The 22896-nt window shown below is 52.5% G+C and overlaps 1 protein-coding gene across 1 annotated transcript in view; it reads right to left on the bottom strand.

The window, feature by feature from the left end:
• The window catches only part of KCNJ4 (potassium inwardly-rectifying channel, subfamily J, member 4), a 30756-nt gene extending 10012 nt beyond the window's left edge, over positions 1-20744 (bottom strand). Inside the window, exon 1 of the mRNA XM_006865187.1 lies at positions 20527-20744. The gene's annotated coding sequence lies outside the window, so the exon portion shown is untranslated. The remainder of the gene's footprint in view (positions 1-20526) is intronic.
• Between the last annotated feature and the right edge of the window lie 2152 nt (positions 20745-22896).

The following is a 22896-nucleotide window of genomic DNA, read 5'->3' as shown; positions in this document are numbered from 1 at the left end:
GGTTGTTTAAGCAATTATATTCCTGCATGTTTTTGTGTATATCAACCAAAGAGAATTGTAATCGTCTCAATGAAACAAGAAGCAATTGGTAGAGTGCAAAACTGATGTTCTGCCAGGTAGACTATCACTGAATTCACAATAAAAGCTTTAAAAAAGAAAAGGGGGATTGTTGTTGTGTTAAAGAGCCATCAAGTTGGTTCCGATTCGTAGTGAATCTCTCTCTATAGGGTTTCCGAGGAGCAGCTGCTAAGTTTAAACTAGCGACTTTGTGGTTCGCAGTCCATTGCTGGTCCTACTGTACCACAGCAGGTAAAATGGGACAAAATGATTTGGTGATGATGCTGCTGCTACTGCTGAAGACAATAACAACACTGGACGGGCTTCAACTCCACCACCAGCGAGGTCACTCACGTTCCTTTCTTATTTACAGCATGGGCATCCACAAAGCTCCCCTGTGGGAGAGTGGGATGATGCAATCAAACTTAAAAAAAAAAAGGAAAAAATTGTGATGTGATGAAATGAGGTGCCCGTCCCAGACCAGGAGAAGCAGTGACCGGGTGATTGTGGCTGCTGCTGAATCTGATCAGCCCCACTCATCCCTGGCCTCCTAGATCACCCAAAGGGAGTAAGGCACAGGGCAGTGGGGCACAGTGGGAGGAGGGGAAGAGTCCTGGGGTACATGGTTTCCTTGGGGGAAACAGGAGAGAATCAACACCATTACCCTATTTCTATCACCTCCCACCCCAGGATCGCAGCGCCTGCTCTTGGCTCATCTTCGGTCTGAGCTATCAAGTTTGGGTGGGCAGCTCTTTCAGCTCTAACACTCGGAGCTTGACAAAGAGGGAAAGGGCTCAGGCCCCCAGGCATCTGAGCTACGTCCCTCAAAGGGGAGCTGGGGTCTGGCTTGGCCGCTGAGGCAATCGTGGCTAAGTGTCCCCACCTGCCCATGGCCCCGTGCAGGCCCCTTCCAGCTTTCTCTTTCTTCCTCACGAATCATGAGCGCCTTTCTGCTCCCGTAAAAGATTCACACCTTCGGAAACCCTGTGCAGGGTCACTGTGAATCAGAACCGACTCCCCGGTACTTAACAACAGCAACGTCGTCCACCTCCAGTGCAACGCCTTCAGCTCTGGAACCTCCCAGCCATACCACTGTGCCTGTGTGACCTTGGACAAGTTATTTATCCTCTCTGGTCACTTAAAGTCCTCTGTAGCTTTAAGTGGGACTAATAATTGTGCTTACTTCATAAGATTGTAATGAGGAATTGATGGGATAATGTAGATCACGTGCCCAGCACAGAATAAGCGATCGATAAGTGGTACCCATTGCTCTGAAGCCTGAGCAGCTCTTTCTTTGATCTCCTGCCCTGATTTTAGATGCAGCATCCCAAAGCCCACCCTGTACCCATCTATCCTGATATTATGGACGGAGTGGGTAAGGGGGTCAGACAGACCTGAGTTAGAATCAGGCTCAGTCCAGCTTGGCTCTGTGACTTCAGGGAGGTTCCTTGAACTCTCTGAGCCTGTTTCTTCATTTTCAGGGTGCCCCAAGGTCAGATGGAGACTATCACAAAGTGCAGGCCACAGAGAAGTTGTGCTCAGCAAATGCTGCTCCTCCCCGACACGTCTCCTGGTGCCTGGAATCCTTTTGCTCACCACAACCCCTCCACTGCCAGCTACCCTAGGACACTGGAGCCTGTACAGAGCATTCCTGCTGCTGGCTCTGACCAAGGTGCTTCACGCTGGTCAATTCTTTACAATGATTTCAGCACTATTTTAGAAGTAAACCAAGGCACAGAGAAGTTGAGTAACTTGCTGCAGGTCACACAGCTTATGAATGGGAGAGCCAGGATTTGGAGCTGGTCAATTGTAGCCAGAGCATGCTCACTAGGCACGCTACTCTTCTGCCTTACTTGGCACATCTACTACCATTTAATGAACCTTCCTGTGGGCCAGGTTCTGTGAAGTCAGTCCTATCAGGAAAGGAGAAACGGGATCGTAGAGCACGTTGGAGCCAGGACCCAGGTCCCCGACTTTAAGTCAAACATGGGCTCCAGAGTTGCCGGGAGCAGTCTGAGGTGAACTGACCCTCTCTCTGAATCACTCAACCAGCCAAGGCTGGGCAGGTGAACAGGCCTAAAAATCAAGTTCTCAGAATGTCCAGTCAGATCTTCTAGTCACGGCGAAATCACAGGAGCTCGGAGCCCAGAGCTTACCTGCTCCAACCTGCTCCTGAAATGCAGGTGTGTCCTTTGCCACATCTGTTGTGGCAACAGACTCACAACAGACCTAAACGCTGCACCACCCACACATTTGTTACCATGTTTGAAGACCCTTGTTGCCGCCAGATATCAATCCATCTTGTTAAGGGTCTTCCTCTTTTTCCCTGAAGCTTACCCCCTACCCACCACCCACTGTCGCCCCTCATGGGATAAAGGACTTTGTTTATATCTAAGTAAGGTGGCCTTTGTCTTTGGCTCCAAATGATCACAGATTTGTTATAGCCAGAGGATACAGCTAAAGAGATGCGAAAGGCAAGTTCTGGGCAGGCTCCCAACACAGAGCTTCTATGGTCCAAGAGACACAGTGCACGCCCCACCTCATCACCAACAGCTGAGGCTCTCACCAACCAGGACTCTCTGAGGCTCAACATGCAGGGTTTTTTTTTTTTTATTAGGGGTGGTTTACCCAGTAAAAAAAGTAAGCATGGGCTTACTTGTGCTTACTTACTAATCTGTAGTGAACAGTAGTTTTACATCTTTCAAATTCTGAAACTGTTCACTACAGATTAGTAAGTAAACCTGTGCTTACCTTGTTTATTAGGTAATGAGACATTGGTCATAAATGGCAGATTCCCCATGAATTCTGTTCCAGCCAACTAGGGAATCCAAAGGGGCAATGGGAGCTAGCTTGCGGCTGTTAGCCCAAATTTATGACCATCATGTCAGAGGTAGGGGAGTCATGTGAACCCTCCAAATTTACAGCTGGAATTTGTCTATTTGGCAATCTGAAGAATAGTGTCCTTTGAACTGGTGAACTCTGGCCCAGCTCTGGGTGGCTAGGGTCAGAGAGAGAGAGCATGAGGGTGGCTGGAGGTAAGGAGGAGGACTGGCTCAATATCTACAGTTGGGAACTGGGATCATGTTGATCTTTTCCATGCATCCTTCAATTGGTCAGACAGTCCCATCCCTGGGGCTATCCCTCTTCCCTACTGGGATTGGTTGGCAAGAAAAGGCCCCAAAACCACCTGAGCCCAAAGGTGGTATGGGTTCAGTCCCCACTGCCTTGCTACGGCTGTTGGAATCAGTTTCTGTCTGTCCCTCTTCCTTGTTCAGATGCTATTCATCACACGTTTGCTGTGGATCAGGCCCAGCCTTGGCCTCATCCAGTTTATGGACCAGCAGAGGAGAGATTGCTATACGCATAACAGGCCTGAGGGTTGTTAGCTGCTCTCTCATCATCTCCCCCTAGTGGGGACCTTATGTACAACAGAACGATGCGCTCCTGGGCTCCATTTTTGTGGTCATTGGAAGGTTTCTCTCTAGCTTGAATTGTGTTGAATGCTTTGAAGGAAAAGTACAACTTGGAGTGAAAGAAAGTCTCTTTGAGAAAGTGAGAGTACTCACTGACTTGAGAATAAGTGGGAGTTGGTCAGGAGAATTTTGTCTATGCAGAAGATGGGGTGTAGAACATTCCAGAAAAGGTTTGGTGTGTCAACAATCTGCAACAAGGCTGGGCAGGTGGAATGAAGTGAGCAAGGGAGAAAGGTACCCAGGATGAGGTCGTAGAGGGAGATTTCTGGAAAGGTCTGGATAGGATTGTGAATTTCATCCCCAGAGAAATGGGAAACAGTGGGCAGGGTTTTTGTCTGGCTTGGCCTTTTACATTTTCGTGTGAAATCTTTAAGACATCCAAATGTGCATATAAACCAGTTGCCATTGAGTTGACATGGCTGCTGGGGGCTGGGTAGACAGGACACGGTGGAAACAGGAGGCCTGCGAGGAAGCTATGGCTGTCGTTTAGGCACCGATGGTGGCTTGGAGCTGCCAGGGCGGTGGCAGCGTGACCATCAGGACCAGCTGTTGTCAAGTTGACTCTAACTCACGAAGACCACACAAGGTTTTAAATAATTGAGTTTTCAGAAGGAGACCGCCAAGCCTTTCTCCCAAGGCACCTCCATGGGTACTTGAACCCGCAGGCTTTCATTTCTGTTTTATTTTTCTCACTATTTTGAACCTCCAGTTTTTGGGTTAGCAGTTGAGCACATGAACCATTCGAATCACCCAGGGACGACAGTGGAATTTGAAGGAAGTGAACAGATTCGGGATAAGGCCAAGACGGGAAGCCACATTCTGGTGGTTGGCTGACAAGGGAGGTCCAGAATGATGGGGTGAATGATGTGCTGAAATGGGGAGACTGAGGAAGACCAGGTTTCTGAGGGTTGTGAGGTGCCATCGAGTCAGTTCTGACTCACAGCAACCCGATGTACAACAGAGCAAAACACTGCCTGGTCCTACGCATCCTCACAGCTGATATATTTGAGTCCATTGTTACTGTCACAGTGTCAAAACATCTTGTTGAGGGTCTTCCTCTTTTTTGCTGACCCTCCTCTTTATTAAACATGATGTCTTTCTCCAGGGACTGATCCACAACATGTCCAATGTATGAAAGACGAAGCCTCATACATCAAAGTTCTAAGAACTTTCTGCTTATACTCCTTCCAAGGCACATTTGTTTGTTCTTTGCAGGGTGTGGTGGCTTTGGAATGTCTAGGTGGAGGCATCCACCCTTGGTCAGCTTCTGAGCTCCCAGGAGATCTGGGAGGAGTAAGACATGTGAGGAGGGCCTTGGTCACATGGAAGTAACTTGAAGCCCTGAGAGTGGATGAGATCGCTTGTTGCAGGGTGTTGAATGAGAAGGGAAGAGGTCTCAGACCACACTAGGGCAACATCACATAAGGAGCAGAAACTGATGCAGGCTGAGCAGCCAGAGGAGTAATGAGCAAACTCAGGAGAGTGTTGTCTCCGGAAGTGATGGGAGAGTTGTCTATACCACCTGACAACAGGAACCCCATCCCTCTTCGCCGCAATATTCTCTCCCTTCTCAGTCTAACGGAGCCCTGTGGAGTAGCGGTTAAGCGCCCAGCTGCTAACTGAAAGGTTGGTGGTTTGAATCCACCAGCTGCTCCGAGGGAGATTCCGGTCTTGGAAACCCTTTGGGTAGTTTAACTCTGTCTTAACTGGTTGCTGTGTGTTTAGAATAGACTCAACCAATGGGTTAGGTCTCTTGGTTTTACCAAAAAGGGTATAAACTCTTTACAAGTATAGAAGGGAAGGTGCTAGGGAGGGGTTGGGAGCTGAGGTGGTCTGGGGGAGCTCACTCTACATGCAGCCTGGGGTGGAGGGGAGGGAATGAGGGAATGAGCCAGTCCCTGCCCACACAGCTGGGTCACCTTGACCTTGATGCAAATAAGACACTAGGAGCTTGGACTGCTGGCCTGGAGTCTCCTAGAGCTTTGGAGGGTGGACTGATGTCTTCACTCACACACCCAAAGATGGCCCTCAACCTCTCTGCTGGCCCAAGCTAAGCAAGTGCAGTTATGGGGAGTCACAGTCATGTTCAAGTCTTGCCCCACCGCCACTTACTCTGAGGACTTAGGAGCAGAGACCACTAGGTGCCTTCCAAGGAGTCCTAGTGCTTCCTTCCAGGACTTGGGCCTGAAGAGAGAAGAGTCATGAACGTGGATCGTGGAGACCAGCTTGCGAGCACTCCAAATACCCCTCCACTGAAGGGGGAGCACATCGTGGTTCAATAGGAGGAGGGGACTTGTGAAGGAACAGTGTGGGTCTTCAAGATGTATTTTTCATCCATAAAAGGCAACCGTGATGAACAGCGAGTCTAGTGCCTACCATTTGTGTAAAAAAAGGAGAGAAAGAGAAATGTATAGACACACATATGTGCTGGTCTGTGGCTGCGGACCCCAAACTGGTAACACTGGCTGGCTCCCAGGAGGGAGCAGGTGCTGGGGACGGGGTGGGAGGGAGAATGCTCACTGTATTCCCACTTGTGCCTTTTTAATTTTAGAACCATGAGTGTAGTACCTACAGGAAAAAATACACAGAAAAAATTTTTTAAATAGTGTGTTTTTGTTGTTAAGTGCCATTGAGTCAGTTCCGACACTTCATGACCTCTGTGTAGGGTTTCCAAGGAGAAGCTGGTGGGTTTAAACTGCCGACCTTGCGGTTAGCAACCCAGTGCTTATTCTACAGCGCCACATCAGGAGTCCACAAATAGTGAATGTTATTGTTGTTAAGTGCCGTTGAATCGGTTCCGACCCATAGCGACCCTGTATAGGGTTTCCGAGGAGTGACTGGTGAGCTTGAACCACCGACCTTGCAGTTCAAACGGCTTTGCAGTCTGGTGCATTAACCCACAGCGCCACATCCGGAGTCTACAAATAGTGTATATGTATGTGTATTTTTCCTCATATGGATGCGAAAGCTGGACAGTGAATAAGGAAGATCGTAGAAGAATTGATGCCTTTGAGTTGTGGTGTTGGAGGAGAATACTGAAAGTGCCATGGACTGCCAAAAGAACCAATAGATCTGTTTTGGAAGAAGTGCAGCCAGAGTGCTCCTTGGAGGCCAGGATGGCTAAGCTTCATCTCTCATACTTTGGACATATTGTCTGGAGGAAACAATCACTGGGAAGGATGTCATGCTGGGTAAGGTGGAGGGTCAGAGAAAAAGAGGAAGACCCCCAACGAGATGGATCAGCCAGGTGGCATCATTGATGATGTCAAGTGTGGCGGCAGTAGTGAGGTTGGCCCAGGATCAGACATTGTTTCGTTTTGCTGTGCATGGGGTCGTTATGGGTCGGTTCCGACTCGATGGCACCTGACAACAACAACAAATGTGTATTTTTCTGAGTACAAGGGCTGTAGCCTTCAAAAGGTCCTCAAGAGGGACTGTGGCCCAGAATGTCTGAGGATGCCTCACTTATGGGCTGTGTGAGCCTGGGAAAAGTAACCTCTCTGAGCTGCATCCATAAAACATGGAGGCATTCAATACCCACTTACCCCATGCATTTACGCCCTGAGACCCCATCCAGAGATGTAGCTTAAAATATCTCCCAGCCTGCATCTCCCTCCTTGATAAGCATCCAGTATATTTGGTTCCACGTGTCCAGGGATATCAAAGTGGAATTACAAATCAGCACAGAACGATTCACCACCCCCAAGTTCTAATCCCACACACTCACTTCAGCCTAATACCTGAGCCTCCTCCTTCAAACCTCCCTAAATTCATTAACAGTAGTAGTCTTATAGTAACCAATCTACAAACCGAAAGGTCAGCAGTTTGACCCCACCAGCTGTAACTCAGGAAAATTCTGTGGGGCAGCTCTACTCTGTTCTATAGCTAGCTCTATATGAGCCGGAATCAATTCAACAGCCGGGGTTTTGCTTTGGGACCCATATGCAGGAGTCCCTGGGTGGTGTCAACAGATAATAAGCATTCAGCCCCTGCTCAAAGATTGGCAGTTCAAATCCATCCAGAGGTACCTCAAGACAGGCTTGGCATTCTATGCCTGATAGAACACAGCCTGGACAGTCCTAGAGAGCAGTGTTACTCAATCACAAGGGGCCGTGGACTCCAAGTACAATGGACAACAACGACTACAAATATTACACATCAGACAATTGCTGCCATTGGACAGAGGGAGCAGCTGAGGACTCTAGATTCATGGAAAGAGAGGGACTGAGAGCTGGTGGCCAGGAGGTAGACTTGCAGAATGTGCCCTTTGGTGGTATAAATTATTATATATGCCTGAGTGTTTTGAAAAAAAGAGTTAAAATGAATAGAGAGAAATACTGTTAACTGATGGCACACGGAGGGGATTATAATCATTGTAATGAAATAAAGTATATGATTTGTTGAATGTAAAACTGATGATCTGCCCTGTGAACTTTCACTCACTTCACAACAAAAGCTTTTAAAAACACGTTAAAACAACAGTTGCCGTTGTTACCCTCTTACAGGGAGCTGAGGAGCCTGCCCCAAGTCCTGCAGCAGGTGAACAAGCAGCGATTTCTGGGTGCTCCCTACTCCTCCCTCCCGGAGCATGCTACATCACCACCCACAGCCTGTTCTGTTCTCCTCATCTCCCCAGGGCCAGTCTTCACATGGCGCTGACAATTCACGTCACTCCTCAGCTTAAAGCTCTTGAGGCTCCGCTGGCTCAGGATAAACTCCCAGCCCTGGTGTGTTCCTGCCCGTTATGACATCATCCTTCCACTTCCTATCCCCAGCCTGGCCACACTGGCCTTTCTCCCTGTCCCTTGAACATACCACGTTCATTCCTACCGCAGGGCCTTTGCACTGACTGATCCTTCTACTGCTCTATCCTTTCTACCAATTAGGACATGAGTCCAGGACCTCTTCCCCTATTTCCTCCTACTCTCCATCCTCCTCCAAGAAGTCCTCTCTGATCAGCCCAGCCAAAGTGGCTCCCCCCCCCCCGCCCCCCAGTTCCCTCTGAGTTTCCTCAAGCATTTACCCATCTTCACCCATCTCATGTGCAGCCCTCTCAAACCCAGGGACGTTTTACCACAGTGCCTGGCACACAAGAAGCAAACATGTGCTACCAAACACGTCACCTCTGACTCAAGGCAAATCCATGGGTTTCAGAGTAGAACCCTTTACCTAACGTTTTCAGTGGCTGGGACTTTTGGGAAGTAAATTGTTAGGACTCCCTTACAGGCCAACATTGGGTGGATTCACATCAGCAGTCTTTATGGTTGGTAGCCGGATACTTAACTGCTGGTGCCACCCAAAGACTCCTGCCTGGCACGTAAATCAAAAACCAAACCCGTGGCCATAGAGTCGGTTCCAATTCATGGCAACCCCATGTGTTATGGAGCAGAGCTGCTCCACCGGCTTTTCTGGGCTGCAATCTTTATGAAAAAAGATCACCAGGTCTTTCTTCCACAGTGCCGCTGGGTGGGCTCAAACTGCCAACCTTAAGATTAGAAGCTAATGACACATGTTGTTTGTTGAGCAGATTCCAATTCATAGCATCCCTAGAAAACACAGTAAAATTTCCCCAAGGGGTTTCCTTGGCTGTGACCTGTATGGAAGCAGATTGCCAAATCTTTTTTCCCGCAGAAGTACTGACTTTTCAATTAGCAGCCCAGTGTTTAAGCACGGAGCCATCAGGGCTCCAAAAACCAAATTCATTGCTGTCAAATAGATTTCAACTCATAATGACCCTATGTTGTTGCTGTTGTTAAGTGCCGTGGAGTCGGTTCCAACTCATAGCGACGATTCATAACCACTACGCTACCAGCGCTCCTTAATGACCCTACAGGGGAGACTAAAACTCCATTGGGTTTCAAGGCTGTAAATCTTTATGTAAGCAGACTGCCACACATGTCCTTTGTATGGTTGGTGGGTCCAAACCACTGACCTTTTGGCTAGCAGCTGAGTGCTTTAATCACTGTGCCATTGGGACTCCTTTTCCTTCTACCAAACCGCACACCAAACCGCCTGCCAGTGAGTCAATTCCAACTCACAATGACCTCATAGCTTTCCAAGAGCATGCATCTTTACAGTATCAGACAGCTCTCCCGTGGAGCAGCTGGGGGGTTTGAACAGATGACCTTGTGGTTAGCAGTCTAGTGCTTATCCACAGTGGTGGTGGTTATGTGCCGTGGAGTCGGTTCTGACTCAGAGCGACCCTGTACAGGGTTTCCGAGGCTGTAAATCTTTATGGGAGCAGAAAGCCTCCTCTTTCTCCTGCAGAACAGCTGGTAGTTTCAAACTGCTGACCTTGAGGTTAACAGCCTGACTCATAACCACTACGCTACTAGAGCTCCTTATATCTATAGTAGTTACTTAATAAATACTTCTAAGTGACAAAGAAATGAGATCATTCTAGTCCTTTGTAATCCCCTTGAAGGTCCTTAAGCAGGGGGATGTGATAGGGCATGGTTGAGGGCAATCAATGGAGGTGGCCTCTGAGTTGAGCCCTGGACACTCAACATAGAGGCCTTAAGCTGGGTGTGGGGACAGGTTGTCTGAGGCCTCCTTCTCCCCGCAGAGCCCTGGTTCCTCCCAGGAGGTCAGGGAGTCTTGTCTTCACACAGAGAAGCCCCAGGGGCTATGGTAGACAGCCCCCCACCCCCGCTCTCCCTGAGAGGACACACAGACAGATCAGGAGGATCCGCCCCTCCAGCACCCCTGCTGGCTCCTGGAACACGAATGGCATGCGGGGAAAGTTCTTGGGCTTCACTCATCATTTCTGAACAACTCCTCCAGCTGGGTCCTAGGATCAGAGACTCTCAGACCTCAGGCAAGCCCCTGGTTCCTTCATTCACCTATTCATCACCCTGAATGTGCCTTCTTGCCTACTGTACCTCCATCACAGCACAGTGCCTTACTTCTGGGGGCATTCTATAAACAACTGTTGGATGAGCGGACATTTATTGAGCATCTACTATGTGCTGGGGAAACGGATGAGTAAGACACAAGCCTACTTGGCTGAACTCTGTGTGTAAAGACAAGAGCAAGGCAGAGGACTTTGTGGGAAGGTCCCACAAAGCTGTGGGAGAGCAGGACAGCCAATGCTGGCAGATGAGACCCAGGCCCCACAGTGGAGCTGAGTGGGCAAGGGAAAGAAGGCTGTTTCAGAGAGAACCCTGGCATTCTGGGATGCCGCTGTTGTGAATTGCTGTGGAGCCGATTCTGACCTCATGGACGTAAAACAGAACCACTACATAGTGTTTTCAAGGCTGGGACTTTTTGAGACGCATCTGGGAGGGTTTGAATTACCAACGTTTCAGTTAGTATGTTGTTGTTGTTTTGTGCCATCGAGTCGGTTCTGACTCATAGTGACCCTGTACAGGGTTTCCGAGGCTGTAAATCTGTACAGGAGGAGAAAGCCTCATCTTTCTCACGCAGAACAGCTGGTAGTTTTGAACTGCTGACCTTGAGGGTCACAGCCCGATTCGTAACCACTACGCTCAGTTAGTATAGTCCAGCAAATAACCATTGACACCACCTAGCATCCTGGGATACTCAGCACTTATTTTCTTAGGATTCAAGCAGCATGGGCAAGAGAAATTTGCACATCCAAGCCTCTATCAGTGGCAGCTCCATGCAGGGTAGGTAGGTTGGTAGCTGCAACAGTTAAGGTTCTCAGTCCACTTGGCTGGACCCGGGTTCTCAGTGGCTTGGCACTCATGATGTAATCAAACATAATGTAGTCACTCCCATGGTGTCATTATGCTATGTGGTCTCAGTCCTCACTCCTGTGATGTTAGGAAGCCAGGTGCATGTTGTTATGAGTACAGGACGAAGTTGTATTTTGAGTCAATGCCTTTGGAGATATAGAAGAGATGAAGCAAGCAGAACTGAGAGGGAACCACTGCACCAAGAAAGAGCTGAGAGTGGACCTGGGCTCCCTGCCCTGTGAAGCTTCTAGATCCAGGGGACGTTTGATGCTAAGACACATGGAGAACCCCAAGGAATTCCAGGCCCATAGATGCTGACTGGAGACAAGGATCTTTCTCCAGAGCTAGGGTTCTGAACTTGGCCTTCTAACCTCCTAAACTGCCAGAGAAGAAATTGGTTTGTTAAAGGCATCCACTTGTGGTGGTATTTCTATGGTTGTTATTGTTGTTGTGACGTGCCGTCGAGTCGATTCTGACCCATAGCGACCCTGTATAGGGTTTCCAAGGAGCAGCTGGTGAGCTTGAACCACCAGCCTTGCAGTTCAAATGACTTTGCAGTCTAACGCATTAGCCCACAGCGCCATGTGCTGTTAAATGCAGTCAAGTCAGTTCCAATTCATAGTGACTCTGCAGAGTTTCCAAGGCTACAAATCTTTGTGGGAGCAGAAAGCCTCATCTTTCTCCCACAGAGCAGCTGGTGGGCTCGAACTGCTGACCTTGTGGTTTTCGGTCCAGTGATTATCCTACAGAGCCACCATGCTCCCTCAGCTCACATAGTGGCATTAGGTAACTAAGACAGTAACTTTTAAGCATTTTGACCACCACCCAAAGTAGAAGCAAATATTCTGTACATTTGCTGCTCATTATACAATCTGCATTTTTTCAGAGCTGAAACAAGAGCTTCATAAAACAAGAAACAAGGGTTACATGAAACAATACTGACCCTCACTACAAGTGAAATACTTTGATGTTTTCTACTTTATCTGCTTTTTAAAAATTATGTAGTGCACATCACTAAATCAACGTCACCAGCCACACTGTTGGGCCAGTTTACGGGGCATTGACCTGTATGGTGCGTAGGGTTGTAAGTGGATAAGAAGGAGGATCTGAAGCTTGTCTTGAGGCTGCATCTGGTCATGTTTTGCTTATGGGCTTTTGGGAAACACAACTGTGAGGGAGAAGCCATGGGGGACTTAAGGTCACATAATCCCCATATTGCAGCCCAAACAACAGAGACTCGTTGGGTTCTGAGTCCAGTCCCCTCCCTGGTCCTATGCTAGAGCCACCACTGCCCACTGGCAGGTGCCATGCATCCAGCAGTTTCTCACATACCTCCTCAAGGAGCCCAGTGGATTTTGGGGGAATAAGGCTCCCCCTTGCTGGTCTGTGTAGCGGCGCACTGTGGCTGGCTGTCTCTCTGTCTGTGCCCTGATCTCTGATCTTTGGGGCAGACCATTGCTGATGTGGGTATCCATGCCCCTTTCTGTGCTTCACCCTGGAGCCCCTTTCCTTCCTGCTCCCCAGCCCAGCCTTGCTGCCTGGGGGACGGCCTTGAAGCCCAGCCAGAGAGAGACTTGCCAAGGTCAGGTGGCCGGGTCTGCAGCTGCACAGCATGGCGCCTGGCACTTAGCCAGTCCTGCCCTCCCCAAGCAGGTCTCCGGGGCTAACGGAGGAGGGCAGGGTTCAGAGAGGGGCAAAGCAGGAGCCAGGGTGCTAACATCCAAGATACTCAGAGAAGCAATATCTGAAGGTGATGGCCACGGAGTGTGTATGCCTGGGGTAGGACAGGGGAGCTGGGATCACCACTGGCCACCAAGTAATTCATATCAACTACAGGCCACCCCACACTCAGGCTCACAGGATCCTCTCAGCACCCTCAGATGTAGAGGCCCAAGGCCACCTTTCTGGGTCAGGGTGTGGAGGCTCAGAGAGGTGCAGTGACTGTCCAAGACCACACAACCACTCAGGGAGCTGTCATTGATTCCAGACCTCCTGTCCCTGTAAAGGGCTTCAAATGGGGCTAAGTTAGCAGGAGAGGAGACTCATGGAAGCGGCAGCCACCACTCCTGTTTGAGACAGTCTGGGTTCTTCAGGCCGCAGAATGCAGCGTGAGGGCCAAAGTGGGAGGCAGAACCTTCCAGAGATAGAAGGCGCTGTCCAGGAGATGGTAAGCTCCCATTATGAGGATGTGGGGGTTCTTGTGTCCATTTGTTGGAGTGACTGGAGAAGGAAGCTTGCGTGGGCAGGAGATTCAAAGACCTTTCTACTCACCCCTCAGCTAGGTTCTCTCCAGCTCTTGCCTGCTGCCTCCACCTCTAAGGCTGCACAGAGTCCTAGAATCTGTTCCCATGTCATCTGACCCCTACCTCCAGAGTGAGCAACACTGTAACATTGCAGGGCAGAGGGCAGTCGGGACACCTTCTCAGGCCTACAGGGCAAGGGAAGAGACCCTAAAAGCAAATTTGTGGTGGGGGTTGGCAAGAAGCAGCAGGATGTGGCATGTCGAGCAAGAGACTTTGCTAAGGTGTCCCAGAGTTCAGACAATAAAACCCAGTACCAATTCTGCCACTAACTCAAGGCTGAACAAGCCTACTCTGCGAGGCCTCAATTTTCCCATCAGTTAAATGGGTATCAGTGTCCACAGTGCACAAATCTCTGGTCCAGCGAAGGGCCCCTTTCATCTCTGCAGCCCAGGTGGAATGAGGTGGACTCTAGAAACAGATGGGGTCACAAAAGAAAAAAAAACAAAAAAAAAACTGGACATATCCCAACCATCATCTCAGGTTGTCCCTGGTTCACAGAGGAGCAAAGAAAAGTTCCGAAAGGGACAGTGACCTAGTCAATGTCACGTCGGGTGAAGCAGTAGCTGAGCTGAGACGCAATTCCAGGCAGCAGGACTCTTTCGCCTTGGCACCAGCTGTGACAAGGGGCTGCTCTCCCTTACTCCAATCTAGGGATTTTCTCAGGGAAGTGGGGGATAAAGAGATGGAGCTCCTCCCTTCCTCCTCCAAACCCCAGAGCTGGAGGGTGTGCCTTAGAGAGAGACTGGGTGTCAGCAGCCCTGGAGAAGGAGAGGCAGAGGCGTCAACGAGCCCTGTGTGACCTTGGATAAGTCACTGTGATCTCTGGGCCCAGAAAAGAAGGCAGAAACAGGAGCAGACTAGGGGCCAGATAAAGCTTGGGAAATTGTGTCCATCACCCCAGACACATGAACTCCTCTGCACTCCATCCTCATCTTCCCAGGAGCCCCCTCAGCCCTTCTCAAGCCCCCCACTGGCCCACCTAGAACACAGCCCCAGCCTCACAACATGCTGCCAACCCTGCTGGTCTGGACCATCTGCCAGGTTACTCTAGGGCCCTCTCCTGGACCTGCAATGCCTGCTGATGCCAGATGTTCCAGCAACAGCGAAAAGTGATAGGACTGTCCCAGGGAGAGAAAGGAGAGTCTGGGCTGGAAAAGACATGCCCTCCCTCCTTCAGGGAGCCAAGTGCAGGGGGAGTTCAGAATGACTGGACCCGTCACCAAGGTAGGAGAAGGAGGGATGTATGTTTCCAACTGCAGAAGCTTCCTGCTTGACAGACTCTGAAAAAGTGGTGGGGGTGGGGTGGAGTGGGGTGGGGGGAATGGTCCTCATGGAGCTAAATCATGGCATTCAGGCCCAGCACAGCACCTGGCACACAAGGTTCATCCCCTGTCCTGCAGAACATCTCTGCCATTCAGATGCCAGGCAGTATTCACCATCCATCCGTGTGGCGTGTGAGTGTGAACTGTGTGTGTGTAAACTACAGGGCGAGGCTCAGAGACATAAAGGGAGGGGACAGAACCAAACGCTAGCGTTTCTCCTCTCCAGCTCCCCTATTGCCCCAGCAATGAACAGTGGCAGAAATCATCCCTTCAAATCCAGGCACATTCTGTTTCGAGCCAACCACTCCCCCGTGTTGATCCTCAGTTTCTCCTTCTGTAAAACGGGGAGAACCACTGATCCATAAGTCCCCCCTAAACTCACCACAGGGACCAGATGGCAAGTCACAGGTACAGAACTGGTCAAAGTCTTTGGGAATGGGAGCCAAGACTAGGTTAAGCTGGAGCGTGAGCCCACCCCTATCCCCCACGCTGCACCCCACCCACCACCCCGTGAGCGCCGTGTGCGCGCCTGCAGGAGCGCGCGCGCGCAGCGTGTGTGACTCAAGCTCTATTCATAGCTGAACTCCACCAGCTGCAGCGTCACAAGCAGAGGGGCCTCAGCCCATATGATTATTTCAATTACCATGTGAATTAAAAGTTTGAGCAGCGATCAGCCCACGTAGCGAGGGGAAGAGGGAACAGGAGAAAAATAAAGATGAAAAGGAGAAGAAGGGCTGTACCCAGAGATCCCCCCACACCCCGAGGAGCGCTGAGTCGCCAGCCCCGAGGAGGCTTAAAGGTTATGCCAACCCCCAGGATTCAGGCCCGCCCCTTGCCCAGGGGCCAGGGTCTGCGTGAGGATGGGAGGAGCACACAGAGATGACAGCCCAACAGCAGCTACTTGGTGGAAACAGATAATTCAGCCCAGACTCTGCTGTTTGGGCGTGCTAAGCTCAGAAAGGGTGAGAAACTGACTTAAGGTCACACAGGAAACCACCCTTAAGACTTCTCTCTCCAAGCAGCTCCTCCTACCAGGCAGGTCCCACTCATAAAGGGTCCCCTGACCTGTTGTTGTTGTTAAGTGCCTTCGAGTCCATTCCCACCCATAGCGACCCTGTACAGGGTTTCTGAGGCTGTAAATCTTTACAGGAGCAGAAAGCCTCATCTTTCTCCCACGGAGCGGCTGGTAGTTTCGAACTGCTGACCTGAATCACAGCCTGATTTGTAACCACTACGCTACCAGAGCTCCTTCCCCTGACCTGGCTAGAGGGAAATTGCTCACCAGCCAGCCAAACGTGACTCCATGCAGGCTGTATGATGCTGACATGTGTGTGGCCCTGGGGCAGAGGTAGGAGGACCTGCTGTCTCCCCGCTGGTTTCTAACCCCCTCCCTGTTCCCAGAGCCTGAGTCCTTGACCCTCAGCCAGAGCTTTAACAGCACAATCATCGGGACTGCCTGCACCCCCAATCTCAGACCTCAAAAACCATCAGCCCAAAGGCCCCTCTGTGCCTACTAGTACAGAGAACAGTCCCAGACCAGGAGCGAGGCAGCCTGGCCCCAATCGAACTCTCAAGGCCACTTGGGCCAAGTTATTCCTCATCTGAGACTGTTTTCCCGTCTGTAAGAAGAGTCCCCCTGATTTCTACCCGTCTGCATCTGTGTCTTCAGAATTGAGCTCCAGAGGATATCTAAGGGGGAGTTGAACTGTGGGGGCAACCAGACCATCTCCTGCCAACTTCCAACCCAGGGAAAGCACATTTCCCTCTCTTCTCCTAGGAAGTCATCCCCTGAGAATCCTCCACTTCCCTGCTGGGTAATCTTGGGCAAATCACATAGGTTTTCTGAGCAGGGGCTCCCCCTGCCCACCTTTAACATAGGAACACACATATCAACCTCCCAAGGGAGGATTAGAGATGGCAATTGCAAAAGACCCTAGTTCAGGGCCTGGCAAGATGAGGTGAGCTATCTTGCTGGGAAGCGGGTAGGTGATGGAGGCTAATTTCAGCTTTTCCTTGAGGGATATGAGAGAAGCCTGAGATTCAGGAGGTGGGATGTCATTCAACCTCGCCCATAAACTGGCTCCTGGCAGGTGATCATCTGGATCTGCTTGAATAGCTCACTGCTTCACAGAACACCCTTCTCTGTAACTCTGGGAACTTTCTAGAAGGAACCATTAACCATCCAGCTTCACCCCAAATCCACACTGTCCAGGCCTGGGACTATCTACAACCGGCTTCAAAATGAGTGTGAAACGTGTCTCCTGGAACATACCAAATAAAGGGTAAGGTTCATGTCCAGGGAGGGTGGGAGTGAGGGAGCTAATGAACAAGGCAGGGGAAGAGAGGAGGCCAAAGGAATCAAAAAACTGGCCTGCAGAGCTCCTGCCTGGGTCCCAGTCTAGGGCTTGTTACAGTTTCCCAGGATGTGTGGGCGTCTGCCTTTCTATTCAGCTGCCTCCAGGCAGGGTTGGGAGCCAGCAGCTCTGGGGTTAGGTCCCAGCTCTGCCTCCTCCAGCCCCAAGCCCTCATTAGGGCCCTGTGGGGAGTCCTCTTCCTAGTTTAAGCCTCAGTTTCCATTTTGTAAAATGTGGGCATCAGACCAGTGATTTAAGTCCCAAGCCTCTGTCTGGTTGAGACAACCCCAGACTTTCTTTAATGCCTGCCCCCTACCTCCAGACACACTCCCGGAGTGTCTGTGACTTGGAAACCAGAAACCATCTCTCCCTGGTTCCTTGCCTTCTTGTCTAGTGCCTTGAGAGTTCTAACATCCCCATTTTACAGGTGAAGAGATGGAGATTTAGGGAGGGGAGGCTACTTGCTCAAGGTCACATAGAGGGATGGCAAAATCAGGATCCCTCTCCTGTGCCCAGTAGAGCAGTGGACACCCCGTTTCAGGATTGTCACCCAAATCCCGTATGGCCAGCTCTTCTCTACACAGATGTGTACTCTGCTCAGAGAGGGGAGGGAACCTGCCCAAGGTCACAACGCAAGGCAACAACAGACAGGTTATCCAGTCAGGTTCCTGCTTCCTGGCCCTCCTAACCAGTGTGGGCAGCAAGGGCCTGACTTTCTCTTGGCCTTAGGACCTCCCCAAGATTGGAGCCCTGTGTCTGGCTTCCAGGTCCTGCTTGGCTGTCCCCAACCACTGAGAGCTAGAGAGAGGTAAGTGAACAGGAAAGAAAGTTGTGGGTTGGCTGCTTGTGTGACGTCCCCCCCCCCCAGCCCCTCTGTCCCTTCAGCCCTCCGGCTCCCTCTCCCCTCGTGCTGGGGGAGCGGCGGTGATGTAATGCACTTAGCTTTGGTCCTGGTGCCAATCTCAGAAGAGAGACGACAGATTGCGTGAGCCAAATTTGGCATCCTAGGGGGAGAGGCATGAAAAGTGGAGATGTGGAGGAGAGAAGCGAGCAGCCTGGGGAGGTGCAGGAGAAGCCCCCTGCCCGGCGGACCCTGGAGGTCCCTTTTCATCCTCTATAGGGATCATCCACCTAGCCCCAGCCCACCTGACCTAGGTCCTCCCCTCCGGACTCTGAAAGTCTAGCCTAGCTCTTTCACCTTCCACCCCAATGTTGCCAGTCTCGCCACCCCTACCCCCCAACACACCGATCCAGCTCCGTTTCCCACCGTCTCTAGTCTCCTGGTTACCATGTTGCCGGTTGTCATGTCGCTTACAGGTCCTCGTGACTCAGTGGTCCCTGCAGAGGGGCCCCCTCCTCCTCACACCCCCCTCAGCACTCGCCCCCGCCTCCCCCAGATCCACATTAAGAACCAGCCCGCCCTGTAAGCCTACACTGTTCCTCCTCCCCTCCCCACTTCTCCCGTCTAAGCAGCATCTTTTTGCAGCATCTGAGTGCGGCTTCATTCTTGGTTCCGCAAATCTCTCTTAAGAACCTACTATGCTGCAGGCTTGTGCAAGCTGCTTTCAGACATCTGATGGCAGCTATAAATGGCTCAACAACCCCAGGAGGTCGATACCATCACCCCCATTCTCCAGGTGAAAAAACTGAGGCTCAGAGAGGTCACACCAGCTGCCCAAGGTCACCCAGCAGAAACTCAAGGCCAGCTCTGCTGTCCCAGTGACTTTTTCAGAGGAAGCTTCCTTTTCAAGGGTAATCCAAGGGGCTCTCAAGCCCCAGATCCTCACTAGTTCTCATTCATCCTCAGTGGGTTCTCTATTTCAGGCCAGATACCCCCCTTTACCCAAAGATAAAAGGAGTCCTGACTTCCAACTGTCCATTCTACAAACATCCCCCCCCCCCCCAGCTCATCTGAGCCCTAAGGCCCATCTTGAAGGTCAGTGTGGCAGGAACTGATGTGCCCATTCCACAGATGTCGAAATCGAGGCTGGGGAGGGAGAGTGCCAATGTCTTGGCGAAGGGAGCTGATTTCTGAGAAGCTGAAAGGCTGGTCCCATAAAGATACAATCTCAGAAACCCTCTGTAGGGTCGTTATGAGTCGAAATGGACTTGATGACAATGGATTTCAGTTTTTGGTTTGAATGGCTGATATATGAGGCCCACAGCCCAGTCATGGAAAACCCCAGAAGGAGCTCCTTCTCCCAATGGAGAATAGATAGAGTGGAATGTTCTGGGTTCAGCCCTCTCTACCCCAGTAGTAGTTGCCACTGGAATGTTGTACCCCAGCCATTATCCCAGTACCCTCTCCCACCACCTGCTAACCTCAACTCTCACACAAGGTCAAGTCAGGGCCACAGTGTGGCCCTCGGGCCCTAAAGTCCTGCTGACAGCACCCCTAAAGGACCCAAGCCTGGAGGTCACAAGACTGGGGGGGAGTGGATAGTTTTTACACACATACACTCACACGGGGAGCTCTGGCCCCCTCTGTGGCTTGCATGCCTGGCCCTCAGTCCTCCCTCCCTGAAAATCTGCTTCCTGCAACCTCTCTCGGCCATTCTTACTACTCTTGAGCGCCTCACCTGTCAGTCTAGCCACCTGTGCCTCCAGCCAACCCCCATCTCACTCCCACCTACTGTCTTCCTACATCCCCTCCCCACCTTGCACTTAGGGCAGAAGAGGGGGTGGGGGTGGAACAAATGGACGCTGATGAGGGGGGCATGAAGCAGGTTGCAGGGGAAGTTCTCCCAGCTCTGAGGCTCCTTCGGCCCTCTCTTCCCTTGCGGTTCGGTTCGCCGAGCATGGGAGAAAAGCAGACCCTGCCTGGCTCTCCAGCCTCAGTTTCTACGACTATGAAACGTGAAATCCTCAGAGACTCCATCCCTAATCACCTGTCCTAAGGTTGACTGGCGTTGAGCAACGTTGGTGCTCAACACAGAAGTGGATTTTGTTCTCGGTCAGATCGCGGGGCCATTTTCAAAGAGGCTGCAATTGGGGGATAGACAGGCGACCCCCTCGCCTCACGTGACCCGCCTTGAACGCCTGTGAACGGCTGGGCTTGACAACTGAGGGTGGGTGGAGGCAGGGAAAGGTCGTGGCCAGGGCAAGAGGTCAAAGCGTCCTTCTACCCCCTCTATACGGTCCCTGGCCACAACCCATTTCGCTACGCTCGGGATGAACAGACGGACGGAGTCCTCCCGCGGCTAGGGAGTCACGAGACCGCGCCAAACGCGCTCCGGGCGGCCGGGCCGCAGAACACACAGACAGCATGCGGCCGGACAGACGGATGGACTGAGCCCGAGGTGGGCGCGCGTCCGGCTTACCGCGGGGCAGAGGGTCCGACGGGTGTCCGGGAGGCGGTGATCGGGCGCTACATCCCACGGCGCAGTCCGGCTGGCGGGCGTCCCGAGCGGGGAGAGGGGAACCCCGGCGCCCCCGTCCCGCAAACTCGGCCAGCGGCCCCCGCCCCTTGCCCGGTTGCAGGGTGAGCTGTGCGTCGTTGGTCCAGGGGTCTTCGCGCTGTCCCGCGCCGCTCCCCGCGGGCCGCCCAACTTTCAGCGCTGGCCCGCGCCGCGCCCTGGCCGCCGTCTCGGCGTCAGCATTGTCGGCCCCGGCCGGACTCAGAGCGCGGGGTTCCGGGGACCCATCGCTCGGCCGCCCGCGCTCGCGCCCCCCGCCCCCGCCGCAGGTGCCTGCCCGCCGCAGCCCCTCGCTGTTCCCTCGCTGTCACTCCGCTCTGCTCGCGTGCTGGCCCCCGCCCGGCGCTCCGTGCCCTGCCCCGCAGGGAGCGTTCCGTCCAGCGACCCCTCCGCCTCCGGCCCCGGGTAGCTCTCCCGCCCCCGCCGCCCGGCGCTGCCGGCACCAGCCCCGGGCGCTCCCCGTCTTGTTCCCGCGCCCTCTGGCTCTCCGCCCTCTCCTGGTCTCGGTCCCTCTCTTCGTCTCTCCTGCCTCCCTCGGTCTCTTCGTCTCTCCCTGCGGGCTCGCAGTCTCAGTCTCGGTCGCCCTCCCGGTCTCTCCCCTGTCGCCCTCAGTCTCTACCCCAGCTCTCTCCCTGCGCGCTCTGGCTCCCTCCCTAGCTCAGTCCTCAGTCTGTCTCTCTCGCGCGCTCTCGGTGCGACCCCCTAGGTCTTGGACCCCGGCCCCCGCCTCCGCCGCGTCCCCAGCTCTCCCGGGAGCCCGAGCTCCCGCCGCCCGCGGCGCGCCGAGAACTCCCAACTCGCGGCACGCCACCCCGCTTTCCGCGACTTTCGCCCCTCCTCACACGTGACCCGCGCCCCACTGCGGAGGCCGCGCGCCTCCCCAGCCCTGGAGGCCCGGGAGGCCCGAAGGGCCCGGTGCTGCCTCTTTCTCTCTGCCTAACCGACTATCAGACCCTCTCCCTCGAAGGCCGTCGCGCCCCGCAGGGGCAGGGGCTGGGGGTGGGGGTGGGGGTTGCGTGGCTCCAGTCCGGCCGTGCTCCTGCCCAGGTTTTCGTCTTCGCTCCAGGAGCGCTCCTCCCAGAACCCGTTCCGAAGATCCGCTCCCGTGATGTGAAGCCCAACAGGGGCAAGTGGGGAGGTTTCACTCGTGCAGGTTAGGAGTGGGATGGGAGCTGGTCGCTCCAAGGTCCTTTGGTACCTTGCTTCCCCGATCCCTCCCGGAGCAGTTACGGACCCTCCCACCCCGCTCCAGGAGACCGAGATGATTCTGCTGGAGGAACCCGAAGAATCATACAATTAGCACCGCCCCATTTTACAGACTCGGAGACTGAGTACCTAAGGAGTCTGAAGCTAGTCCAAGGTCATCCGGGGGTGGCAGAGCCCAGCCAAACAACAGTCATTTGCTTTCTGCTGCTTCTACTGCCCCAAGTTGTGTTAAGAATAGATCCAAACCCGTCTTCCCGCAGGGGGAGTGGGGAGAAACCTCCCAGGCCCCACTGTCCCAGGGAGATAGCCACTTCCATGGCCATAAGGACACTTCACTGGGCCCTTGTGGAGGCAGCAGAGAAAGTGCCCCTCCTCTAGGGTGGTAAGACACTTAGAATTCCCGGGGGTTTGGTCATTTCTGACTAAGAAATCCCAGTCCCAATTCAGAGAGGGATAGACGCAAGCACCCCAAAGTCTGGATGAGAATTTTTGAACCTGAAGTCTCCTCCAGCGTCTCTTGCAAGTGGGTCCCAGAGGCGCATCTCATGATGTTTTCTTTCCCCGTGGGCCCTCCTCAATAAAAGGAGCCAGTCCCCACCTCACCCTGCAGCCCACATCCATCTTACACTCCCATTCCAGAACTCAACAGATGCTTCCGCCACTCTGCCTTTGTTCATGTTGTTCCTCCAATCTAAGTGGCCAGAGAATTCCTGTTCTCCAAGCCCAGTCTCAACCCCACCTCCCTAGGAAGATCTCCTGACACCCTTTGTTGCTGTTGGTTCCAGCCTATAGTGACCCTGTACAGAGTTTCCAAGGAGTGACTGGTGAGCTTGAACCTCCGACCTTGTGGTTCAAACCCACTTTGTAGTCTAGCGCACTAACCCACAGCACCACACCAGGATTCTTTAGCAGAACGCATTTATTATCCACTCATTCGTTCACCCAGCACTGGGCACCCACCACGTGCTCGTCCCAGAGCTGGGCACAAGCATGGCTCTTGTTTAATGGGCTCAAAAGCACTTATGATCTGGGTAACTGTGAGCAAGTTCTTTGCCTCTGTAACACGTG

This window comes from Chrysochloris asiatica, unplaced genomic scaffold, assembly GCF_000296735.1.
Source record: "Chrysochloris asiatica unplaced genomic scaffold, ChrAsi1.0 scaffold00076, whole genome shotgun sequence".
Lineage (NCBI taxonomy): Eukaryota > Metazoa > Chordata > Mammalia > Afrosoricida > Chrysochloridae > Chrysochloris > Chrysochloris asiatica.
This window is presented reverse-complemented; position numbering and strand designations above follow the sequence as displayed.